Source organism: Microcebus murinus, chromosome 2 (assembly GCF_040939455.1).
Source record: "Microcebus murinus isolate Inina chromosome 2, M.murinus_Inina_mat1.0, whole genome shotgun sequence".
Taxonomy (NCBI): Eukaryota; Metazoa; Chordata; class Mammalia; order Primates; family Cheirogaleidae; genus Microcebus; species Microcebus murinus.
This window is the reverse complement of record NC_134105.1, coordinates 31697200-31709391: the sequence shown is the minus strand read 5'-3', so window position 1 is coordinate 31709391 and position 12192 is coordinate 31697200. Positions and strand designations below refer to the sequence as shown.

The 12192-nt window shown below is 39.9% G+C and overlaps 1 pseudogene; it reads left to right on the top strand.

Moving 5' to 3' along the window:
* Positions 1-9998: 9998 nt before the first annotated feature.
* Positions 9999-11867, top strand: LOC105862283 (vacuolar protein-sorting-associated protein 36 pseudogene; annotated as a pseudogene).
* The last annotated feature ends 325 nt before the right edge of the window (positions 11868-12192 follow it).

The following is a 12192-nucleotide window of genomic DNA, read 5'->3' as shown; positions in this document are numbered from 1 at the left end:
TTGCAGACAGCATATGGGACTTCTTGGCCTCTATAATCACATGAATCTACTCCCATAATAAATTCTCTCTTAAATATCTGTATAGATATACTATTTGTTCTGTTTTTCTGGTGAAGCTAATATAGATTTTGGTACTCACTGTGGTTCCAGAGGAAGAGAGTTGTAAGTATGAGTTTTCTGAATTGGTTTTGGGATTTCTGTAATTGGCTCTCTAATCTGATTATATTTAAAGATGCTAAGGACTCTATTTCAGTAGTAAATAGCATACTGATAGCCCATTGCATGAACTATTTACAGAGATATGCTTTAGATACTCCTAATTAATCACATACAAGAAGCAAGGACCTAAGTAACTCTATATATGATATTTGCAAATATTTTTGGAAAACTGAGGAATATAATGCTGTTGGTTGATTGCTTCTAATGTCACTGGAAAAAAATGGTGAAAGAAAAGAATTAGCTCCGGCATTCAAATTTCCAGCTCAAGTACCACATAAATGACTTAAGAGCTTCTAGGTTTGCCCTGAGGGAGAGCCTTATTTCCTGTAGCTATAGAGATGAAATTGCTGAAAATGAAACAGAAGACCTCATCTGTGATCGGCTGAATTACAATGCAAATTGAACTCCCAGCCTCACAAGGTGCCTATGTTCAGGTGAGAGTACTGACTGGGAATAAATTGGTTCCTGTATGTTGGGATGGGGACTTGAGAGAAAGACCCTGATGAAGCTGAGGACATTGAGTCCCTAAATTCTGATTAGTCTTCTTTGCCAGTGGAAGAGGACTCCCCACTCCCAGCAGAAGTGGTCTTCCTACCCACTGTGCTATTGGCTTTTCCACCTCTGTCTAATGGGATTAACCCTATATTACCTCAGGAAATGATAGTGGCCTTCCTGAGGTAGTTGCCATGCAAAACAATGCTGAACTCCTCAGAACCTAGTCACCACTCCTCTCTGCTTCTAGACCTATAACTAGACTCAAGTCCCAGCAGGCCCGTAAATGTGAGGTACAAAGTGTGAATGAAAAGGTATGGTATATTCCAAAAGGATTACTTGAGTTTTCTAACTTATATAAACAGAAATCTGGGGAACATGTAAGGGAATGGATATTAAGGGTATGCAATAATGGTGGGAGAAACATAAAGTTGGCAGTCCTAATTTATCGATATGGACCCACTAAGTAAAGATTCTGCATTTAATGTTGCAGCTTGGGGAGTTAGAAAAGGCTCTAACAGTTCCTTTGGGTTTTTTGGCTGAAACATAGACCAAAAGATGGCCTACATGAGCAAGCTGGAAATACCCAATCTCCCTGGTTTAATGTAGAGGAAGGGATTCAAAGACTTGGAGAGATTGGAATGTTACAATGAATTTATTATTATAGCATTTCTACTAACCCACACTTGGGGGGGTCCAGAAGACATATACTTCACCAATACTTAGAGAAATAAATGTATGAGGGGACCCCCAACATCCTTGAAAAGCTCCATGATCACTCTTCTCTGTAGGCCAGACCTTACAGTGGGAATCACAGTCACCCAATTGGGAAACTTAAATACATGGGAGTAATTAAATCCCATGGTGATAGGGGCCAAGTGGCAGCACTATACTGCCAAAGGCATGGTGGGCATAGTTACCAGCAGAGTCAAAGCAGCAATCAGAATAGTTTGACTCATGTAGACCTATAGCAATGGCTAGTTAATCATGGTGATCCTAGAAGTGAAATAGATAGGAAGCCTACTAAATTCTTACTTAATCTGTACAAACAGAAAATGTTCAGATCAAGGGAATAAAAGTCTAATTCAACTCATTCAAAAAGAGTCACAACCCTTCAATAAATTCCCAGACTTGAGTCAGTTTACAGACCCAGAACCCCTCGAATGAAGGGAAATCCAGACCCCCTCGAGGAAGGACCCTCATACACTACCAAAAATTTATACTGCTAATCTTTCTCCTAGCCTCCCCCAAAGGGACCAATAGCCTTTTACCAGGGTTACTGTGTATTGAGGAAAAGGAAATAATAAGACCTTTTGGAGACTACTGGACACCAGCTCTGAACTGACATTGATTCCAAGAGACCTAAAACATCACTGTGGCCCACCAGTCAGAGTAGGGGCTTATGGAGATCAGGTGATCAATGGAGTTTTAGCTTAGGTCCATCTCTCAGTGGGTCCAGTGGGTCTCCAAACCCATCCTGTGTTTATTTCCCTAGTTTCAGAATACATAAATGGAATAGACATACTACTTAGCAGCTAGCAAAATCTCCACATTGGTTCCCTGACATGTGGAATAAGGAGTAGTATGGCGAGAAAGGCCAAATGGAAGCCACTACAACTACCTCTACTTAGGAAAATAGTAAATCACAAACCATACTGCATTTCCTATATTGCAGAGCTTAGTGACACCATTAAGGACTTGAAAGATGCAGGGGTGGTTATTTCTACCACATCCTCATTCAAGTTTCCTATTTGGGCTGTGCAGAAGACAAATGAACTTTAGAGAACTACAGTGGATTGTCATAAGCTTATCCAAGTGGTGACTCCAATTGCAGCTGCTGTACCAGATGTGCTTAAACAAATTAACACCTTCTCTGTTACCTCACATGCATCTATTGATCTAGGAAATGCCTTTTCTTCATCCCTATCCATAAGGCCTACCAGAGGTAGTTTTCTTTCAGCTGAAAAGCCAGTAATACACTTTCACTGTCCTACCTCAGGGGTATATCAGCTCTCTAGCCCTGTGTCCTAATTTATTTCTCAGGGATCTTGATCATCTTTCCCTTCTGCAAGGTATCTTACTGGACCATTACATTAATGACATGCTCATTGGACATATTGAGCATGAAGTATCAACTACTTGAGACTTATTGATAAGACATTTGCATGTCAGATATTGAGAAATAATTCCAACTAAAATTCAGGGTCCTTCTACTGAGTGGAATTTTTAGAGGTCTAATGGTATGGGGCATGTCAAGATATCCCTTCTCAAGTAAAGAGTAAGTTACAGCATCTGGCCCCTCCTGCAACCAAGAAAGAGGCACATTACCTAGCAGGCCTCTTTGTATTTTGAAGGCAACATATTCCTCATTTGGGTGTGTTATTCCAACCCATTTACCAAGTGACCCGAAAAACTGCTAGTTTTGAATGGGGCCCAGAATAACAGAAGGCTCTGCAACAGGTCCAGCCTGCTGTGCAAGCTGTTCAGTCACTTGGGCCATATGATCCAGCAGATCCTATGGTGCTAGAAGCATCAGTGCCAGATAGGGATACTGTTTGGAGTGTTCGGAAGGTACTCATAGGTCAATCACAATGCAGGTTTAGGATTTTGGAGCAAGGCCCTGTTATCATCTTCAGATAACTACAGTCATGCATCACTTAATGATGGGAATATATTCTGGGAAATGTGTCATTAGGTGATTTTGTCATTGTGCAAACATCATAGAGTGTATTTACACAAACCTTGGGCAGGGCAAGGTGGTTCATGCCAGTAATCCTAGCACTCTGGGAGGCCGAGGCAGGAGGATCACTTGAGGTCAGGAGTTTGAGTAGAGAAGAATTTTAATAATCAAGTGAATAGGGTGAGCCATTCTGTGGATATCAGTAAGCCTCTTTCCCCAGCCACCCCTGTCATTGCCCAATGGACTCATGAACAAAGTGGCAATGATGGCAGGGATGGAGTTTATGCCTAGGCTCAGCAGCATGGACTGACACTCACCAAAGCTGACCTGGCTACAGCCACATGGAGTGCCCAATCTGCCAGCAGCAGAAATCAACCGAGTCTCCAATATGGCACCATTCCCCAGGGTGATCATCCAGTTACCTGGTGGCAGGTTGATTACATTGAACCATTTCCATCAGGAAGGGGAAGTATTTTGTCCTTTGGAATACACACTTACTCTGGATACTGATTTGTCTTCCATCCATGCCTTATCCACCACCATGCTGTTCCACACAGCATTGCTTCTGAGCAAGGAACTCACTTCACAGCCAAAGAGTGTGGTAATGAGCCTATGTTGATGGAATTTACTGGTCCTACTATGTTCCCCACCACCCTGAAGCAGCTGGCTTGAAAGAATGATGGAATGGCCTTTTGAAGACTCAGTTACAGAGCCAGCTAGGTGGCAATACTTTGCAAGCCTGGAGCAAGGTTCTCCAGAAGGCTGTATATGCTCTGAATCAGCATCCAATATATGGTACTGTTTCTTGAATAGCTCATAGGATTCATGGGTCCAGGAATCAAGGGATGGAAGTGGGAGTAGCATCACTCACCCTGGTGACCTGCTGGCAAAATTTTTGCTTCATGTTCCTGCAAATTTATGCTCTGCTGACCTAGAGATTTTAGTTCCAAAGGGAGGACTCAACAATGATTATACTGAACTAGAAGTTAAGACTGCCACCCAGCCACTTTGGGATCTTCATGCCTCTGAATCAACAGGCCAAGAAGGAAAACATGGTATTGGCTAGGGTGATAGAGCTGACTACCAAGGGAAATTGGACTACTTCTCCACGATGGAGGTAAGGAAGAATATGTCTGGAATACAGATCCCTTAAGGTATCTCTTAGTATTACCATGCTTTGTGATTAAGGTCCATGGAAAACTACCACAACCTTGTCCAGACAGGACTCTGAATGGCCCAGACCCTTCCAGAATGAAGATTTGGGTAAACCACCTCCCCTCTACCCCAGGTTAAGAACCGTGACTAGCTAAGGTTCTTGCTGAAGGCAAAGGTAAAACAGAATGGGTAGTTGAAGAAGGTAGTTATAAATACTAGTTATAACCATGTGATCAGTTACAGAAAAGAAGACTAATTACCATGAGTATTTTCTCCCTATTTTGTTAAGAATGTTTGTGTGGATGTATCCATACATTAAGCAAATATCTTTGTTATCTATCCTTTCTTATTCCCTTATCATGTAACATAGAATGTATTAACTTTAACTCAGTATTTAAGTGTTAATTTTACATTTTAGTATTTAAAGTACAGGATATCAGAAAAGTACACATCATTTGAGGACTTTACTTCCTCTTCTGGAGAAGGGATTAGTGTGTTTTTGGTTGTTTTTAGGATAGTTGTGTCATGTTAGGTGGAATTACGACCTTGTTATTATCGTTATTTGGAGATTAAGTGTGGTTTAAAGAGATGCGTATGGGTGCCAAGTTGACAAGGGGTAGACTTGTGATGGTTAATGTTATTTACCAATTTGACTGGGTTAAGGGATACCCAGATAGCTGGTGAAACATTATTTCTGGGGGTGTGTGGGTGTTCCCAGAGAAGTTACCATTTGAATCAGCAGACTGAGTAAAGAAGATCCACCCACACCAGCCTGGGAAAGACATCATTCAGTCCATTGAGGGCCCAGGTGAATGAAACAGAAAGACAAAGGAAGACAAAATTCTCTCTCTCCTTTCTTGAGTTAAGATATCAATCTTCTCTTCCCTCGGACATTGGAGCTCCTGGTTCTTAGGCCTTCAGACTCCAGGACTTACACCAGCATTCCCCCACCCCCACCCACTCCCACCTCTAAGGCCTTCAGCCTTGGACTGGAGTTTTACCATCGCCTCCTTTGGATCTCAGGCCTTTGAACTTCGACTGAATTACACCACTGGCTTTTCTGACTCTCCAGTGTACAGATAGCATATTGTAGGACTTCTGGGCCTTTACAATCACACAAGCCAATTTCCATAATAAACCTCCTTCTATCTATCTATCATCTATTCTATTTGTTCTGTTTTTCTGGAGAAGCCTGACTAACACAAGTGGTGAGGGATGGGCAGCTACCCTGAGCCCAGATATAGCAGCAACAGGGTTAGTGTTTGGCCAAGAAGGTAAGCTCTTCCCTCTTCACTCTTAGAAGAAGCTCCCTGCCTTTATCTCAGACCCATACACACTGAGAAAGGAGTATCATGGTGGCTGTCTTCCCTCACCAGCCCCTCCCTCCAGGGAGGTCGGAGGGAAAGGGAACATGAGCTGTTCTCTCCTGGGGTCTGCATGGCTCCTCTTCCAGCTCTGCTCTTGTTTTCCTGCTCTTCCTAAGCAAGCCCCAGCTTCTGAATGGCCATAGTCAGATTCCCAGAGTGAGTGCAGTTTGTTAAAGATGCCTTTCCTCTGCACAGCCAAAGTGAAAAGTGTGAGCAACTCTATTAAACAGTCTCAAGCCCAGGCACCCTACACACCCTCACTCTGGAACTGAGCAGTAACCTCTCCATGTCTGGGGGCTGCTATCTTTGGGACAATATTCTGTTTCACTGAGTGCCTGCCAGCATGCACCTCTGCCTTGTCTCAGGCTGCCCACAATGTCTGTGGGTTGGTGGGTATCTCAGTGTGTATTTGTGGCAAGGTTCCTCACACTGTTAACAGAGTAATGGGTGTAGCCCTAAGCCAGGACCTGGGCCTATCCTGGGAGTCTTCTGACCTGCCTATCCTCATGTCCCAGACCTTAGGTGTCAGAAACTTGACAGAGATGTTCAAAAATTGGTAGCTGTGTGCCAACCTTGATGCTCAGGCCAAAAGTGTCAACAGTAAATGTGAGTGATATGATGAGGTATTCCCAAGAACTTTGGAGTAAGAAAGGTAAGGTTGTCCATGTAATAGACATCTATTTTTGCTGCCTGTCGTCCAATCACCCTTTTCAATGAGGGCCACTCCTTCCCTACTCTCAGTGCCTGTGTTTGTGATATAGTTGACTCCACCCTGAACTCCAGGGCTCAATCTCTGGCCCCAGGCACGGCTATGAAAGCACCACTTTCCCCTGGCCACAGTGATTAGTTCCAGAATGAACCCGTGACCTAATCAGATCAATGATTCTTTTGTGGGAACAACTGGAGAGACGCAGTCACATTTTTTAGCTGCCCTTGGGCCTGGAGGGGTAGCTCCTGCCATCTTGTACCGCAAGAGGAAAGAAAACCTGTCTCTGAATGGAGCCAACACAGATGGCAGACTTGAGTCTGCAGCTATCATGTCTGAAGCCAGACTTTTCAGTTACATGAGCCAGTAAATTCTCTTTTCTTAAGCTGAAATTGATTGCTTAGCTATAGAATCACCCTATAATGCAAACAATCAGACCCTGATATTTTTTAAAGTTACTTAAAACATTTTATTTAATTGTCCCCTCTGAAGAAACCTCCTCTAATTGTTTAAATAAAAAAATAAAAGAAATAAATATAAAATTTTAAAAAAAATAATTGTCCCCAAGTCACCTGACTTTTCAGAGGGTTGGTCAGTCATGGAAGCCACATGCACGGTGGATAAGGGCATAGGCTTTAGAGCCAGGCATGCATGGAGTTGATTCAGCTTTCTTAACCTTTCTGCACTTCTGTTTCTTCATTTGTTAAATGCAGATAACAATAGTGTCAATGTAATTTTTTTTCATGTTTGAGGACAGATTCTGTGAGCACAAAAGATTATTTATAGCATCTAATATTAAATTTATTAATTTAAAACCTAAAACTTTAGCTTTATTTAAGCCTAAAAAGTTCAATTTACAAGTATACTATTCTTTTTATAAATCTATTACAGTTATATAAAAATAATAATTAGGTTTGAGGGGCTCTTTTATTATTATTCAAGTAACTCAGGTAGAATAACCTAAACTCTGCTAAATAATCTTACTTATAAGCTTATAATATGTAATTCCATTAGCATTTTAACTGAATTTGTTTCACATATTCTCTTTTTATTTTATACCCTTTGTATGACCAATCAAGTTTCCATCCCTGATATGCAAATCCTTCTCAAGTACTCAACAAAAAGTTATTAGTCATTATATATAGTAAACATATAAATCTATTAGGTCTAGTCAAATATTCCAATACTATTCATAAACTTAAATAAATTTTCATATACCTCACAGGTCCAATTTATTCTTCAATATGCTAAATTATTTTAAAATTACACTTTATTAAACATACACAAGCAAGCACACATGAACTTATTTTAAACAGAATTATTTACATGATAGTTTTGATTGTTTTATCATCTCTACATTTAATTTTAAGCCTTTCTGGGTTTGAAAAGCCATTTACTCACTGAGAAAGAAGTCTGCATCTCCAGGGAGTTCATATTACTAGGTCAACAATTCACAACCATGATAGAGTTACCATCTCAGGGGGGCCATGCTAAGGTGACTGGCTCAACAATTCATGGCTGTGATATAGTTACCTTCTCAGAAAGTCTGAGGTTGACATGTTAAACAAGCTGAGGCTATTGAGTAGACAATTTATTAATACAATAAAATCACTATCAGTCAGAAATGTGACATTATGGAGCAGGACCTAACACTTGCAGGCTTCCAGGATGATTCTACCTGAGCCACATGTGGATACAGTGAGCTCTTTTTGTAGTGACCATGACAACAAAGAACTTCTAGTCCATATCCTTCTCCTGGATTCAAATTACACCCTTCTGTAATTCATCTGATTGAAGTTTGCAACCTCACCCAGGGTGTAAGAACAGAAACTTCTATCAATATTGAGTGGATTCTTGAGCCACTTAGGATATTTAAATGTAGTTATTGTTTAAAAACTACTGAGGCCTTTCCACCCATCTTCCAAAATTCTGGTGTAATTGGTCTGGGTACAGCCTGGGCATCAGGATTTTTCAAAGCTCCTCAGGTGATTCTAATATGCAGCCAAGGCTGAGAACCACTGTTATGCCTTCTCTCCTGGCTCTACAGACATTAATTTTATTCCATCAGACTTGAATATTTCTCATATCCTTCTTTGCTGCTAAATTATGTTAATGACAGTAAGTTATCATATAGAAGAGTGGCTAAAACTTCAGGCCCTTAGGTTTGCTTAGGTTTGATCTTGAGTGAATTTCTTACTTTCTCTGTGCCTTAGTGTCACTATCTGTAAGCTGGGATAATAATTGTTCCTATCTTCTAAGGTTTTTTAAAAGTAGGATTAAATGGCATTATATATGTACTATTTACTAAATAGCATCTGCACATATTAAGTGCTCACTAGATTTTAGCTATTCTTATCATAATTTTCTATATAAATTATCATATAATCTGTGAATAAATATCTTCTTTTCCAATCCCTATATTTCCTCTTTCTTTTTTCCTGGTCTTATTGTATTATTCAGGACCTCCAATATCATGTTGAGTGTTAATGATGATGGAAGTACCCCATCTTTCTGGCCTGTTTAGTTTTCAGTGTTGAAGGAAATGCTTTTGAAGTTTAGAAGCACACCTCATACAATAAAGTATGAGGTTTGAAGGAGGTTTTGCTACAGACAGCTTTTTTCATACTAAGGAAGTTTTTTTCTTATTTTTTAAGAGGCACTGAATGTTATTGCTAGCTTTTCTCACATCAAGGGAGATGATCACAGTTTTTCTCCTGTGATCTATTAAAAAGAATTCCATTTGTTGAAAAGTCACCATGGATCAAAGGGTGAGACTGAGAAGGGGAATTTATCATAGAAGAAGAGGGAAAGGCATCAAGATTAACTAAAAGAAGTAAAATTAGTTAAGTCAGCAAATTCAGAAGAAACTATACAGACCAGCCAGGCCTTATGAAGAGAGAGGAGAGAAACAAGCAAAAGTTATGGAACCTTTCCCTTTTCGTGACGATCAGTGTGAGGGTTTCAAGAACACAGTGGGTGATTAACCAAATAGGATTAAAGGCTCAGAAATGACTGCACTGCACATGATCTACTGCTTGCTGATCTTACTCTTTCCAACTACACTAAGATGCATTTTTTAGTTTTTGTTTTTTCCCAAATTTTTATGTTGAAAAATAATCTCCAAAAAAGTGAAATTATAGTATAATGGATTAATAATTTATCACCTAGATTCACCAATTGTTAACATTTTGCCATTTTTTATCTAACTATAATTTTTCCTTCTTTTGCTGAGCCATTTGAAAGTTGCAGACATCATAATATTTCATGCATAAATACTTCACCATGCATCTATCTCTTTAAGAACAACAGCATTCTCTGACACATCCATAATACCAATCTCTGGAGCAGACTAGAGACAGAGGCCGGCCTGGTGGCAGCCATGGACCACTGCATGTGAACCAACAGCCTCCTGGACATCAACGAGACCATGGGGATCCAGCAGCATGGGGTGTGCATCTACAACTGCAAGGAGAAGATAAAATTTGATGCTGGGACACTCCTTCTTAGTACACATTGATTGATTTGAAGAAATCATAAAAATCATGAGTGCTGCACGGTCGTTCCTCTTTCCCAAATCATGTTCATTGAAGAACAGGCAGCTGGCATTGGGAAGAGTGCCAAAATAGTGGTTCTTCTTACATAGCTCCTCCTAACAAAGAACCTGGCCCATTCCAGAGTAGAAAGAACTCCTGCATCAAACTCTCCTTCAAAGAACATGGCTGTATTGAGTTTTACAGGTGTTTATCAGAGGGAATGACACAAAGAAGATGGGAGAATTTACCAGTTTTCAGTCATTACAAACAATAGAGAACCCCAGCCAGGAAGAATAAGGGCTGTAGGAATTATAGGTATTAAAAGCAAACTGGAAGAAAAAAAGAAAAGAAACCACAAAAACATTTCTGAGGCCTTTGAAGACGTCAGCAAAATAATGATCAAGGCTAAGGAAATGGTGGAGTTATCAAAATTAATTGCTAATAAGATTAAAGACAAACAAGGTGACATCACAGAAGATGAGAACATCAGTTTTAAATCCTACTTGCTGAGCATGGGAATAGCTATCCCAGTTACCAGGGAAACCTATGGCTCAGGCACACTATACCACATGCAGCTGGCCAAACAGCTGGCTGGAATATTGCAGGCACCTTTAGAGAAATGAAGGGGAAAATGTCCCTGATGGAGGTGTACTGTTTAGTAAACCAAGCTCAAGGAATGAAATTTCTCTCACCAGAAGATTTAGTGAATGCATGCAAGATGCTGTAAGCACTGAAATTACCTCTTAGCCTCTGAGTTTTTGACAGCAGCATCATGGAAATCAAGGTTCGATCCCACAGGAAGAGGAAATGGTTTCAGAAAAGGGATCCCTGATGTCAGAAACATTTGCTAAGCTTGTGGGAATGTCTGTCCTCTTGGCCAAAGAAAGGTTATAGCTTACAGAGAAGATGGGCCATCTTTGTCAAGATGACTCATTGGAAGGCTTGCGGTTTTACCCAAATTTATTTATGACACAAAACTAAGGGTTTTGTATTGAAATCCTTTTTGTCCCTGTGCTTGTGTCATGTAGAGGTTGTATGACATTGAACTAAGAGACAAACCCTGATCACCTGAGAACTTATTGGAACTACATAGTAGAATATAAAACTTTCTTAATTCTCTCCCTAAATATTAAGATCCAATAAGCTTATTTAGGATACATATAGGAAAATACAGGAAAATGAATGCCAACATGAATTTAAAATCATGCTATCATTATGCAGAACCCTCAGAGTTTAACTTGAAATATGGGAAAGTTGATGCTCAAATCATTTCTTGATCCTCAAATCATTTCTATTGCCTAAATTGCTCTGGCTAGGTCCTCCAGTACTATGGTGAATAAGAGTGATGAAAGTAGGCATCCTTGTCTTCTCTAGTTCTTAGAGGAAAAGCTTTCAGCATGATGTTAGCTATGGGTTTGTCATATATGGCCTTTATCATGTTGAGGTATGTGCCTTCTATACCTAATTTGTTGAGTTTTTATCATGAAGGGATGTTGAATTTTATGAAGTGCTTTTTGTGTGTCTATTGAGATGACCATATGTTTTTTGTCCTTCATCTGTTGATGTAATGTATCATGTTTATCAATTTGTATATATTGTATCATCCATCCATGCATCACTGGAATAAACCCCTCTTGATCACAGTGTATTGATTTTTTCATGTGTTCTTGGATTGGATTTGCTATTCTTTTGTTGAGAATTTTTTGCATCTATGCTCATCAGGGATAGTGACATGTAGTTTTCTTTCTTTGTTGTGTCTTTGTCTGATGTGAGTATCAGGGTAATGCTGGCCTCATAGAATGAGTCAGGAAGAACTCCCTCCTTTTCAATTTTCTGGGATAGTTTCTGAAGAACTGGTGTACGCTCTTTAAAAGTTTGGATTTTTCTTCATTGAGAGACTTATTACTGATTTAATCTTGTTACTCATTATTGGTCTGTTCAGGTTTTCTAATTCTTCCTACTTCAATCTTAGTAGGTCATACACATCCAGGAATTTATCCATTTCCTGTTTTCCAATTTGTTGCCATATAGTTATTCATA